General features: G+C 38.5%; 1 long non-coding RNA gene across 1 annotated transcript in view; it reads right to left on the reverse strand.

Annotated features, from left to right (window-relative positions):
* LOC103607718 overlaps positions 1 to 14,344 on the reverse strand; it is a 32,950-nt gene extending 18,606 nt beyond the window's left edge. Inside the window, exons 1-2 of the long non-coding RNA XR_551989.1 lie at positions 14,151 to 14,344; positions 12,828 to 12,935 (exon numbers count right to left, since the gene is read on the reverse strand). This is a non-coding gene — a long non-coding RNA (uncharacterized LOC103607718). The remainder of the gene's footprint in view (positions 1 to 12,827; positions 12,936 to 14,150) is intronic.
* Between the last annotated feature and the right edge of the window lie 627 nt (positions 14,345 to 14,971).

Raw genomic sequence — 14,971 nt, forward strand, 5'->3', positions numbered from 1 at the left:
TATTATCTATCTATCTATCTATCTATCTATCTATCTATCTATCTATCTATCTATCTATCTATCTATCTATCTATCTATCTATCTATCTATCTATTTATCTATCTATCTAATCTAATCTCCACTGAATAGGCTTAGTTGAAAATAGTATGAACAAAGTATTCTTATAGACCAAAGAAATAAGTTTCCATAAAATCCTTCAGCATTCACTGTATTAAGGTTTAGCTATACAAAAAATAGATAATTACTCTGCCACATTAGCTTCACATTCTCAACAGAATTTACCATTTCATTAGAAGTTGTAATACTGGTAAGCCTGATGTTTTTCACATTCTAACCAGATTTGCAATTGCATTTTCCAGTGGGTTGAAATATGACCAATGACCTAAAAATATGAATGAAAATGCTTTTTCCTATGACATACTTCTGTCATTGTTCTGAAAATCATACTGACTTCCTTTAGATACTTATAACAACAAAAAATCTCAAACGTGTTTTAAAAACAAAACCATTTTCCAAAAAGTCAAAGCCACACTGATGTATTCTAAATTAATCTTATTTTGAATTATTAAATTGTTATTCCTTATAATGCAAAATGAAAAGTGTAATTTAATGGCTATGAAATACTTTTATAATAATAATGATTAATTTTACTTCCTTTACAAATAATTCAGCTTTGAGCATAAATCATATAGATGCATAATTGTACATACAGTCTTGTAATTTATTAAGCTGCAAAGAATATTGCTCTTACATTTCTCTTAGGAAAATTCCAGTTCCTGAGGAAGTATGTCAGATGTTTATTTTTCAGTGAGGTGATGTTACTGAGGGACAGTTCAACTGTTCTAATGCAACAGGTTTCCCTAATATTGATAAAACGTGATATATTTGGAATCACTTAAAGTATGGAGCAATGAAATAGGAGTTGACGGCATGAGTCCTGACACTAATTACTTCACTCAGTAGGTCTTCAGACTCAGGCAAATGGTGTGTTTTCTCTCAGATTCAGTTTTCCGGTGTGCAGAAATGGCGCATCTGCTTTGCTTACCCAATTATTGCAAGTTGCAATGATTTAAGTTAAGTAAAGTGTTGCAAAGGAGTGATGGTGGTTAGTAGTGTCACCTTCGTTTGGGTAGTACTCTTTTGCCATAAGTTAAAAAATGCCTTAACAAAGAAGGTTCTCTATAATAAAGCTTCATACTTTCAGATCATCCATAGCAACAGTGCTTGGCTATTTCCATTAGAATGGATTTTCCAGAAGGAATATACCTGAAAAATAACTGCTTTTTCTTGTATTTGTTCCCATCCTGACCATTCTTTACTGTGCCTGATCATTCACCATAGCACTCAGCAGGGGAGTCCATGGTCAAAAAGAAAGCCTAACATTCTTGTTATGTCTTCATGTGAATTGGACATTTGAACTCATGTTAGTCCTGGTAGAATTTCACTGACTTGCACTTTTTAAAAAGGTAAAGCCTGACTTGTAGAACTCTCTCTGGTAAGAATGAGTTTTGTGATTTTAGGCAGTCTCTTGGCAAATCCAGTCCTGTGTATTCTCGGATGTCAAATGAGGGATTTTACCTAGATGATCTTTAAGGTATGCTTCTAACATTCTGTGTTTCTATGATTTCTTACATGCCTTTCCTGGGAAACCGACTCCAAATTCTAAATTATTTAAGAAAGAATGACAAATAAGACTTAGAAGCTCTGACAGAGTATGTGATAATTTCCTTTCTTCTAAGAAATTTAAAGCCTCTCACCTCATTTGCTAATAGTCCTCCAAATAAGAATGTCATTCCTAGGCAAAGAATTTTTACACTCAAAGCCCACTGCAAAAAAACCCCCAATGATTTACTATAGAGTTTATAGGGCATTTTAATTTATGCTATGCAGCAGATAGTGGACAGGTCTAGATATCCTGCACTAACCTTGAAATTCTGGTCTAGCTATAATTTTACAGGTCCTTAAAGACAGAATTGTCACAATTTCCTCAGCTGTGCTCTCAAGAAAAATTAATTGAGACTATAGAATCCTGAGTGTCTGGCATGTGAGTGACACCCAGCTCGACAATTTCACATCTAATCAAGGAAGATGGGAATTCTAGTTGGCCTATTGTCTATTCGAATCTGTTTCTGGATGGAATCTAGCTGGCTTAGATGCAGCCCTGGAGAGTGATGTGGGCAGAAGATGGGAAAAAAAAAATTGAGCCAGAGAATAAGTGCCTGAGATAGTGCCATCCACATTGTCAAAAGAATGCCTGGTGTAGCTGTGGATCTGTTGCTGATTAATTTCCTAAAATTTCTCAGTGACTGAAATGTAATTGTCTATCCCAGTTGTCTGTGACCATTCTAACTGTGGATGTGTAATGAAGGCCTACAGCATGCAGTGGATACACCACCTTGAAGCTATGCTTGATAAATGCAGAGGTCTAAAACTCAACTTCTGCCTTAATGTTTCTAATATTATAAGAGAGGGGAAGCAATATTAAAACTCTCTGAAGAATAGCAATAAATGTAAAATTGTACATAATGAAAAGCTAAAGTTTTATGGCAAGATTTTAAATGGGAGGAGAACGTACATAAGAGGGAAATTATTGATGGCTGGAAGAGTTAGGAAAAGAAAGTTCCATGGAGGTAATGGGGCTTGAGATTTTTCTCTTCAAGGATGGGTGGGATTTGGAGACAGCTCCAGCCCAGAAAACAGTATGAACAAGTGCCTTGTAGTGGAAGTAAGTGATGTAAATCCAGGACATGTTAGATCACCTTAATAAAGAGCAGAAAGTGTATAGGGGAAGTGGGATGGTTATAATGGAAAAGAGTATAGAGGTCTTTAAAAGTTGGTATTTTATTTAGACTGGATGCTGTAGATGATTGGGAAACAGCTGTTTCAGAGTGGTGGAAAGACATGATGAAATGGTGCTAAGAGAAGATTAGTTTAATAGTGGTATGTAAGATGAGTGGAGATAAGATAAAGAGCTCAATTTAGAAGCATGAGATGATGCGGACCTGGATTAAAATCCTTCCCCTTTCTCCTACCATCCTTTTTATCTTAAAGAAAAATGCCTTGTTTATATAGGCCTGTCTTAGGGAAGAGCAGAATTTGCCAGTAAAGGAGGAGAATAATGTAATCTAGATGGAGGAAATGGCAGAATAAAGGCAGAGAGATGATGGCATGATCCTGAAAGGTGAATCAGTTTGCTCAAAATCACACTGTTAATGGTAGCCAAGTTCTAGGATCCAAGTTTCCAGTGTCGTTCCCACCAAACCACCCTGCCTCTTTTTCCTGGCTATAACACTGCTGTCATTATTCAGCAAATTTTATTTTACTGCTACTAATGTGTTTAACTGTATCTTAAGTCTTGAAAAGTTATCAAGGAAAGCATAAAAACAAAACAAAACTACACTATCTACCCTACGTGAACCACTGGGCAGTATGTGAATGTACTGAAACAACATACTGTATCCCCCAAATATGTATGTGTTAAAATATTTTGAATTAAAAACACATGCATTTAAATGTATTATTTGCCCTGCATGAAGTATGATTTGCTTGAGCCAACGAAGCCATCTCATGGGGATATTCTAAGCTTTCAGAAGGGTTATGACAATGGCAGGAGCAATTGTGGGAACACCTCTAATTCCACTTATGAGACAGCCGTAGTGGTTGACCAGAATAGTAGATCAATCGATAGCTATTTTTGTGGGAAAATGGCTAACGAGAATAACAATTGCAATACATAAGGTTTTTCATACAGCTTATTATTATTTTTGGTTTTTGTCCTTATTTTGTGTCAAAAATTGACTCTTTAACAGAACATGTTTTGACTGCATTGGTATTCTTTTTTTCTCTGCTTCTTCTCTACTTATTCATTTTTCTTTTCTTACAAGGACCACCTTTCTCCAATTCAAGAAGTTTGTGTACTTCCAAGACAGGTCTTGAAGTTTAACATGTAGGAATAGAATCCTGAAATAAATTCTGAATTTTGACCATTTGAAATTAAGATGTTTAGGAATATCAGCTCATGTTCCATTCCCTATTCTCATGCAAGGACATTAGCCCACGACCTAAATGGGTACCAGATGAAGAGGCCCCTGTGTTAAGCTTGGCAGCAAAGCCCAACTTTGTGCTTGCTGCAGAGGATGTGTATTGATCTAACTGTGGCACTTCCATATTATATCTTTTCTCCTTGGTTCATTGCCTGGATGTCTCGACAATTCAGTTGCTAGCCATTAACAGTTTCCAAATATAAACTGGCTCATGTCAATTAATCCCTCATGCCTGGCAACTGTGAGTGAGAAATAGATTACAGGTGCTGATACTTAGGCTGGCATTTCTCCCATAGGAACCAGGGAACATGGTTAAGAAAACTCAGTTGGGTAAAATAAGACAGGCCAAAGTCTTCATTAAAAACTTGAATGAAACCCAAGTCTTTCTTGAGGAACCAAATGCCGTCAAGTCTCCATATCAATGCTATTCCCATAAATTTTCAGTAACAGGACTACGTTTCGATTCCATATCTTGCCGAATCAAGTTCTGTATTCTTTTTTTTTGTCTTTTGTCTTTTTCCGTGTCCGGCAACGGATCGCAACCCTCAGTGTTGCCCCCATACCGGACCGGGGACCGGCAACGGGACTGCACCCCTCGGCGTTGCTCCCGCGCCTCGCTCAGCCAGTGAGCGGGAACCGGTCTGTATGTGGGATCCGAACCCTCGGGTGGGAGCGTCGCGGCGCTTCCCAAGCGGCGCACTTATCCAGTGCGCCACCGGGCCGGCCCAAGTTCTGTATTCTTTTAATCAAGCTTCCCTCAACACATAATGCAAGAGTTTGAAAATGGCAAAGACAGTCTTCTACCCCTAGTAAACCTATATCTAATCCTGAAAACCGTCCATTGATTTGGTGTAAGGACTTGACTTAAAGAATGGCTCTCCTAATGACATGGTTGAAACACATGAAAGGGCAAAACAAGAGAGGATAGAAAGAATATCGGGGGAATGGGAAACCCTTTTTCAAACCTTAAAGATTAAGAATTATTTATCTTGGTAGTGAAGAAAGAAGTGTGTATATCATATGTAAGTCATTCATACATTCTGTAAAAGGATGTCTCTCAATCTCCTCCCAGGTAGAATCTGAAGGTTTATGAGCAGAAGCAACTTAAATATTTCATCTCTTCTCACCTCTAGACTCTCTTTAAATTTTATGTCCCTCTCCAGCAACATTCTCTTAGTTGAAAGAAGAGAATTACAGGTGTTTTGCAGAAGTATTTGTTGTTCTGACTTGAAAGTTCATTACTTCCCCAAAGTTAGAAACACTAGATGTTACTTAGCCAACCATTTTCTTAATCTGAGAAAACGTCCCTTTCACCTAAAGAGAGATATGTCTTATTAAAAAAATCATCGTTGTATATTCTGTATAATGTCCTTCAATGATCAGAAAATTAGATTCTTACCTGCTTAAATTATATTATTAAACATTTCTATGCACATTGCCCATATATTTACCCGTGTTTGCATTGTGAAATTATTCCAAGTGTAGTCAATTTACAGAGAACAGATAAACATTTGTTCCAAAATGACCATTGCTGCTTTGGAAACGTACAATCTTCCCAAATGAACTTCCACTTTTAGTGCCCCGGTTTTACTCAGGTGGAGCCACCACCCCGCTGTGTCCTGGGCTTGATAGCACAGTGTGCTCTGTGCCACTTCTCTCTGTTTGTCCTCTGTGTGACCAGACAGTAAGTTCTGTCAGCCCCCCCAAAATTTTTTTTTTCTTATTTGGACTTAGAGAAACCTCCCAATCGTGTCTCTCTCTCTCTCTCTCTCTCTCTCTCTCTCTCAAGAGAGGACAGAGTGGAGGCAAGAGGGGACTATGATCTTTCTTCTCCTCCTCCTTTACTCTTCCTCTATCGCTCCTCTTTTCTCCACCCCTTTCCTCCTCTTCTTTGCCTAAGTGACTCCCTTCATTGTATTTCCAAATTGCATCTATGCAAACTCTCAGAATAAAAACAGTGTCTTTCTTTAAAAATGTCGTACTGTTTATCGCCTAGCCTCAGCTCTAGCTGTTCTCTGCATGCTGGGGAAAAGCAGCAGCTGTCTGTGCGCTTACTACGTTCTCCGCTCTGTGTTATGCACCTTACTTTTATTATCTCGTTTAATCTTTATAACAACGCCGTTTGATAACCATATCCCCACTTTACAGGGAAGGAAACTGAGTGAAAGAGGAAAAGCAAATTGTCTGAGACCACACAGTGCAGAAATGATGGAGATGAATTGCTGCGCTGATTGACGCTTATGGACGTCAAGCAACGTCCTGCCCAGCTTAGGTTCCAGCTTCTCCAATAGGGGGCACTGTTGACGTCCCTTTTATTTAACTACTACTAATAGTTGATACTTAACCAACAATTCTTTGCATTAGAACTGAAAAATTTGTTGTATGCATGTCTTTCCCCTCACGGCTAACCTAGATATTTCTTCAGGGCAAGGATGGTGTCTTCTATTATTATGTATTCCTCTCTGCACCTAGGATAGAAATACCTACACAGGGAATTCTCAAATGGGATGGAGCTTTCTTATATCTGCTCCTTTTGGCTCTGATTCTGTTTAGAATGCATAATACAGCTGTTCCTTAGAATGTCAACTCAACTCCTAGAAAGCAAAGAGGATTTAAGCTGTTTGATATTGAGTACATCTCCTGAATCCCCTTTATTAAATATAGATATCATATATGGAAAAGAATGTAATAACAGATGTGAAGCCTTTGGGTGTCCCCCCCCAAAAAAATTACATATCTGATGCTTTTATTCATCTGCCAAATTCAGAGCACCTTCCCTTCTTTTACATGAAGTTCTCAAGAGAAAAAAAGGAGAACATGATTTGTAGGGGCCTCTCTTTTCTGGGATGCACTTTTTATAAGATGAAAGTTAAAAGCTGAAGTTTCAAGAATTTCTGATTGCATTGTAAAGCACACCTGTTTACTAAGACATTCTATTCAGGAGAAGATTGATTATTGGCAGGTGAAGGTTAAGGGGGAGGCTTCAAACTGGCAGGAAGTCTATTCAGAGAACATATTACATTATAGAAAGGTGAACATGGCGCCAGGCCACATTAGTAGTATGAGTTTGGGGATAATATTCACAGGTGCACGCTTCTAAAGTAACTTATCAATAAGTGCACAGTTTGAATGCAATTCGGCTTTTTCCACCATGACTCTGGTATAGCTAATATCTTGTAATAGTCTATTAAGTTTATATGGCAGGTGTTGTGTATGAGTTATAACACCGTACCACAAAATTGGACAATAAACTAAACTCTGTAATTTAGATTTCCATTTTGGTTACTAGGAATGTGCTATTGTTGCTCAGAAAAATGGGAAGATATTCAAATTAAATAATATTTGGGTCTTTTCATCAAGGGAATACAGGGGGATTTTCCTGAGATCTTGAAACAAACTTGTTTCAGACCTTCTTTGTATTCTATGAAGTGGAAAAAGTTGCATGTATTAGTAGCCCTATTTGCAGATGGGAAAAACCATAGAACAAAATAAAACACTAGTTCAGGGTTTCGGCCAATAGTAGTAACAAACTAGTATTTAGCAACAGCAGTTTGTAACTCAACTAAAGATTTGGGCACTGCCAACAAAAGAATAGATTTAAACTAAGGAGAAATAAAACAAAAACTATATGATGGTAGATGGAAATCTACATTAGAGCCAATTGCTTAGGAACAGACAATTTTGTCACTACAGTTTTATAATGTGCTTGGATATGTGATAAGACAAGTCTCCATCTTACAATGATACTCTTCTGTTACAAAAATGTCTAGGTTTGCTCATGAATTTATTGTCCAGACAAACTTTAGAATCTTGTTTAGTTTATGTTCAACAAGAGCTGTCTGGGCTTTTGCCAGTTCTCAGATTCTGCTCCCACAGCCAACCATCTAACCTGTGTTAGAATTTGATTAGTACTACACCAAGGTCATACCAGCCAGACACCAAAAAAAAAAAAAAAAAAAGAAAAGAAAAGAAAAGAAAATTTTGATTAGCATAATATGAAATGTGTAGATTTAACTTTGGGAGACTCCACCTTCTACAATGAAGATTTTTTGTCCAGAAACACGGTGTGTCTGTTCATTATTCAGCATAATGGTGTAATATCAACCTTACTTCCTGAACTTAAATAGCAGCATGTCCGAGTTTTTAGATTCACACTTAAGAAAATGTAGAAATAGTTTCCTACAGATTTGTACCTGAATAGTAAAAAACAAACAAAAAACAAAACAAACAAACAAAAAAACCCCAAAAAAGTATAAGAAAAGGTTTAACCTTTGAAGGTAATGTGAAAAGATACATTTTTTTTTCCTTTTTGTCTTTTTTCGTGACCGGCAACGGGATCACAACCCTCAGTGTCGCGCCCGCACCGCGCTCAACCAGTGAGTGGACCGGTCTCTATATGGGATCCAAACCCTCGGCAGGAGCGCCGCACTCTACTGAGTGAGCCACCGGGCCGGCCCGAAAAGATACATTTTTAAAAATTAAAACAAGTTTAATACAGTATTGTGCGGGAGTATATGAACTGTATATTTTGAGGGTAAAGAGGACTAGCTTAGCTGTCACAGCTGAAGATGAGGTCTAGCAACATAGCTTCTCTTTCAAAGTTCTATACACATGTTTGCTGGAAAGGGGGAGAGATTTCCAGAAATACTGCCTTACCCCTCATCCTAGCCAGTTCTAGTTTTTTCCCTCTCCCTGGCCTAGGGCAGGTGCAGACCAGATGATCAGGGTTGAAAAGAATATCTTTTGATCTATCCCAATATCCTGAAAACAGGAATTGATGACCAGTATCTAGGGACACTTATTTGCTAAGTGGCATTCAGTGCCTTCTTTGAGAATTTCTTGGTCAGCTGCCCTTCTGTGGAAAAGCCACAAGTAGAAGGTTCAGTGTTTGATGGTGGGTGCAGAGTTTAGGAACAGGCAAGAGCTCAAGGTGATTGCTTTCAGCTTTTTCTGTTATATTTGGTTGGGAAGGGAAGGATGGCAAAGATCCAAGGACCTTGTTTTGCCTAAATGGTATCTTGCTTTACCAATTACTTCAGGAAACTTGACCTGACTCTCCACAAAGTTTTGCTAAGTTATAATTTCTTTCTAAATAATGTGCCAGGAGGAACGAAGAGGAGCTCATGACCCTTGGTGAATCCACCTCCCTGCTGGGAGATCCCTCACTGATGGGGTCATTGTTTCCCCACAGCACAGTGGTCCAGTGCCTGCTCTTTATTATCCTTAATGCAGGACCCAGGACTCTACTCCTCCCTGTAACATGTATTCAGCTGTCACTGTTGTCCTTGCAGATCCATTAACTCAGTTGCTCCAAATCTAAATGCTCAAAACACCTTTCTCTTTTTCTCTCCCCTTCCTTCCCTCCTCCCCCAATGCCCCTGCCTTTGGTGGCAGAAGGAAATGCTAAAGGAAGACACATGGTAAATAGATAGAAGTAATGATTGACATAACTAAGATGAACACATTCCTGCATTCTAGATCTATATCTGTATATGCATATGCCAACCTTTTGTCTCTCTTGTTTATTGGACATACAATATTGGTCATGCACTGAGCTAGGTGCTTTATGTGTTTTCTTTACAACATTCCCAAACTAAATATTCCTATCTCCATTTTATAGAAGAGGTAGCTGAAACTTGGAATGGTCAAGTCACCTGTGCAAGGCCACATACCTAGTGACAGGTGGTCCCTGGATTAGAATGCAGGTCTGTTTGAATCCAGAGCCGGTACTCTCCTGCTCCAAAGTCAAATTTGGAACTTTATATGAGAGAGGGGCAGTTAGTAGATGTAATTTCTACTTTTTTAATTTAATACTCGAGCTTAATTTTGGGCAATACTTTCACATTCTACCTAAGTGGCATTTTCCCCAAGGTTCCCCCAAATAAAAACAATAGAGTTTCATTATTTTTTTCTTTCTTTATGGGTGGGGAGGAAAATATTAGTGCTGATTAATGGCTCTAAAGTTGGGTAACTAGAGAGAGGAAAGTGCCTTGGATATTTGAGTATTCTGGTGAGTTAGTCAACACACATTTATTAGTGTCTTTGGTGGGGCACAAAAGTGGACTGTGCCAGTCCCTGTCATCCTACCCAAGGAGTCAGGGATAAAAAAGCAAATTATAAAGCAGGGAAAAAAAAAATAAAGCAATTGTGCTAAGTGCAATCTATAGATAACCAGTGGTCAGCATGAGGGAAGAAATACATGGCTGGAAGAGATAGTGGTCAGGGGGGCTTCTCAGAGAGGTAGAACTTAAGCTGAAACTCAAGGCTGAAGATATAGAAGTGTGAAGATGAACTAGGTGGGACATTCTACATACAGGCTTATGAACATTGAACCAGAAGGAAGCATGCACATGGTGATGAGCTCTCATTTTACAGACAACAAAGCAGAAAACTAGAGAGGTTAGGGCTAAGAGAAGAGACTGGGAAGGGGCCACATGTAGCTGGCCACTTTGACTGGAGGGTAGGGTAGACTTTTGATGTTATAGGGATTTGGTGGGGAGGTAAGGTTGGAAAGTTGGGGCCAAAAAGCAGAGGGCCAGCATATCACACTGAGAAGTCTGAACTTCATCCTGTGGGTGATGAGGGTCCATGTAGTATTTCTCAGACCAGAAATGTGCTGGAAGTGGTGTTTTAGAAAGTTCCATTTGCAAGTGGTGAACAGAAGAGAAATGTAGGCTAGTGGACCTATTGGGAGGCTGTTGCAATGACCCACATGTGAGCTGATCATTGCACTGGGATGGTAGCTGTTGGCCGGATATGGAAACATTTTAAAGGAAGGACTCACAGAATTTGATGACAGACTGGCTATGCGGGAGAGGGGAATATTAGAGAGGGAAAGAAGCTAACAATCTAATTCCCCACCTCCCAAGCAGATTAAGATAGAATCGAAAATATTTTAAATAGGAAACATATTTCAGGATAAACTTTTCCCATAAAACATGTTCTTTCTAATTATTTTTCATGGACATAACCTAAAGTAAAGGTGAATATACCACATGACCATAGACTTAATTTCACACATGAGCCTCTTTTTCCCCTAAATCAATAATAATGATAAAAAGTTATTTATTAAGAATCAGCTTTTAAAATTTTAATCCCCTTAAATTTACTCCATGAAAAAATATTGCACAGGGCAAAAAGAACCAGATGTTCTGACCTGACCCACTGGTTGGCCTCATCCACACAGCAATGGTTGGGAAATCTCAACACTATATATAGCTCAGTATCAGAAATTCTGCTTCATGGATTTTTAAAAAATAATTTTAAGTCCCAAACAGAAAAGAACTGAACTTGAAATGCTGTTCATTGCTGTATGGATTCAAAATTAGGAAAGGACATGGAAAGTGTCCCTCTTGCCACTTGTCTCTGCTATTATAGTGGAAATAGCTAAGACAATCTGCCGGAAGCCACATAAACTTCCTTAGAAGGAAATAGAGTAGAACCCTTTTAGTTCCTTGATGAAGGTCCCTGCTCGTAATCTACCATGAGTTCATCAATACCTGCATTAATGCATTTTGTATTCCATCCACCACAAAAATCTAATTTTTCATTGACATGTTATTTTCATGAATTGAATTTTCAGATCACTTTTCGCCTCTAAGATTTGTCACCTTCTACCTTGATAGAAGGAGGCATCAATAGTGCAAATTGAGATCTACCCCCACCCCAGTTCTTTTTCCCTTCCCTGGGAGGGAGATCCCCTGTGCTCAAGTGCTTTTCCAGCTGTGAGAGTGCTGACGGGAGCTTCATGTGTGTTACCAGCACAAGCACTGTCAGGAAGAAACCAAGTGTCGAACAGAGGTATGTAGAAATCACCATAAATACGCTCTGAATGTTTACCATCTGGAAGAGTAGAGTTAGATTTTGACAAGAAACTGGGATTGTCCTGTGGCCACTGTCTTTACAGCAAGCCCTTTCAGTTCTCTAAGTAACTCCCTATTACCCCATTAGGGGGACAAAAACACAACTTTGCCTTTTCGAGGTGTGATTTTATTATTTCTTGATACTTTGTTTCTTGTTTCCATCCTGACTAACTCTGGGTACAGTTGATTTTGGAGGGAATTCTCCCATATTGTCAGAATCCTGTACAGGCAGCCTGCGATCAGTCTGTATCATCAGATACATGCCCTCCTGGGCTCCAGTTGCTAAACAGCACCTTGCTTTGATAGAATGCCATTATCAGGAAAATCTGATCTGTGACGAGGAATTTTACTTTCTCATGAAATACTTCTGTGATAGTGAAAAATGGCACTGGGTGTTAGCACCATACCTGCTGTATGCTGCGCATGTAGTTCTAATCCTGATAAGACACGATATACTAGTTTGTCCTCTGTCTTTATTTTTTTTAAACCGTAGTTCCATTGTAAAGCCAAAATGGAATGACTGGAATTCCAAAAGACTTCAGCTTATGAACTTAGTCCTATTTTGGTTATGTAATATTGGGAATCAGATAATACTTAGTCGGAATAACTGCTTGGTTATTTATGAGGATATTTTCTCATTGAAGGAGGTTTTTGAGATTATACCCACAGAACATTCTGAGTAACAACTAAACACTATACTAAAATATTGTTTTAATCTTAACTTTTTAAAAAGAGATTTAAAAAAAAAACAACTGTCTGGCTGCAAAAAATATATTTAACACAACTTGAAACATAATTTTACAAGCATCTTTATGCAGTTGCATACTAAAGCCACACTAGTCATAAATCCTGTTATTTAACCTACTAAACGGCTCCTATTTCAGAGCAGCTTATCTACAGTATTATTCATAGAATCTCTCACCTGCAAGGGTGAAAACAGTGTTGAGTTTCTCTGCCAAATGTGAAATCCAGTAGGAGCAAGAACTCTTGCACACCGCAGGTACGTGAATGTGGGTGTAGGAGGCCAAGTCTGCTAGGGTAGCAAAATAAAAAAAGAAAAAAGAAAAAAACAAAAAACAAAAAACAGTCATTGACTCATGTATCTTGCTGAAAAATTTGAAAAATGAAAATTTTATAAATTATTTAATATAAGCATAATATGATATAAATTTTATAGCTTAAAAAATAGGGCATCAATTTGAAAGGCCTTTTGTAATACCACAGATTAAAAATAGTGTATAAACTTCCTTATATTCAGCTCAATTTAATCTTGGTGGGTGCTTTTGGCAGAGAGGTTAATGGTTCTTTTTCACACGTATGATGACAACTCAGTTTATGTTGCTCAGGCACCGGATGACCATTAGTTTCCAATGACTAATTTATAATTAAAACCTTTTTGTTTGTTTGTATATAACCAAGCCTGAAAATCTATTTACTTGCATTTAATTAACACTTCAGATAGTCTGTTTAAAACCTATAAATGTAGTGACTTTAATGATCCATTACAGAGATGCTACTTTAGTTTTTCATGACTTGTAAAACTTTCACAAACAGATCTGCAAATGAATTACCTCCATCTGCTCCCTCTGCAGCTGCAAGAGGGCTATGTTAAACAGCATTTTCCTCCTGCCTCCTTTTCTGCTTTTCTTCCAGCTCCAAGCATTTTTGTTTTAGAGCTGACCTACTGGCTTCTTAGAGGATAGCCCCTTCTCTTAAGGAGTTTCCAAACTTTAGAGTCAATCTCCAAAAAACTTTTTAAAAACACTTTGCTGAATCATAAATCAGGCATAATCTACCTGGCACAAATTGGTTAAAAAAGCATTTCCACCTCTGCCAGCAACTCCGTAATAGACTCTTAAAAGAATCTTTATAAATTCAGTTGTAAAATACTGCAGTTGGAAAGTGAATTCTACTTTTGAAAGCTAAAATAAATACTTTCTTGGCCTTGTCCATCCTTTATGAGCAATTTATAGCTCCCGTTTTGAGTATATAACGGAGATATTAAAGGGTACAAACAAGGCTCCTAAAGACATTTTCTTAGCTACACCTTCAAACACAAGGCAGGAGGAGTGTTAGTTCTACAAAGACAGCCAAGCATCAAGCTATGTTCACTGTTATCTGTCAGCTGTACAATAGCAGCATTGATAGGACAGCAACAACTGGCTTTGACAAGTGTGCTGTGCTAAGATTCCATTCAAAACTATGTTAAAAGAGAAAGAGAAGCATTCAATGTCTTTTACTTTACCTGAAAAAACTGCTTTTCTTGTGGCTGCTGAAAATGAATTCCTCCTCTTCTCGCAAAAGCACAGGAGTTCTATTGCCTGCAACTCTCACTTGGAGAAGACCACACAGCTCCAGCAAGGCAGCCTTCCTTCTCTTAATCCCCACTCGAATGTGATGACACACACTAACCCCAACCATCTGTTGAAACACGTCCTCAAGCACTCAGCACAGTGGTGTGTCAAGACAGGCTGCCCAATCCAATTGCTGGGGCTGGGTGTCTCTTACCGATTGGAAGCTGAAGGCAGGACTGAAACTGGAGGTCTGAGAACTCCCAGTCAAGTAACCTGAGATTTTCAGAGAGAAAGGATTGCTATAAAAAGAGGAGAAGTGGGAGGTGCTAAAGGGAAGGTGGAGAGAATGAATTATTCTGGTGGCCAGTTGTGCGTTACTTTTCACAACTCCTTGTGTTCCCCGAGGACGATTGGGACCCTCAGTAGGATGCACAGAAACACTAAAAATCTTTTACTGCCAATCTATTGAGGGCAATCTTCTCAGCACGACACTTTTCCCCTCCATAGGAGATAAAAGGTTCGTCTTGACATGCTGATAAAGTGTTAATGTAGGAGTAGTTTGCACTGAAATGTGACATCTACATTTTGAAATCTTAACTCCTACCTTCTTTTGATTAGATCGTGGCTGCCTCCAACATTCCTGGGCGGGAGGGGGCACAGCCAAGAGCAGAAACTTCTCTATCCCCATGTACAGCTCTTCACTGTTTGCCACAGGCTGAACTTCAGAAACAGTCAGTGAAAATCATTTTCGTTTCTACGTATGTAAAATAGC

Source organism: Galeopterus variegatus, unplaced genomic scaffold, assembly GCF_000696425.1.
Source record: "Galeopterus variegatus unplaced genomic scaffold, G_variegatus-3.0.2 Scaffold7648, whole genome shotgun sequence".
NCBI classification, from domain to species: Eukaryota; Metazoa; Chordata; class Mammalia; order Dermoptera; family Cynocephalidae; genus Galeopterus; species Galeopterus variegatus.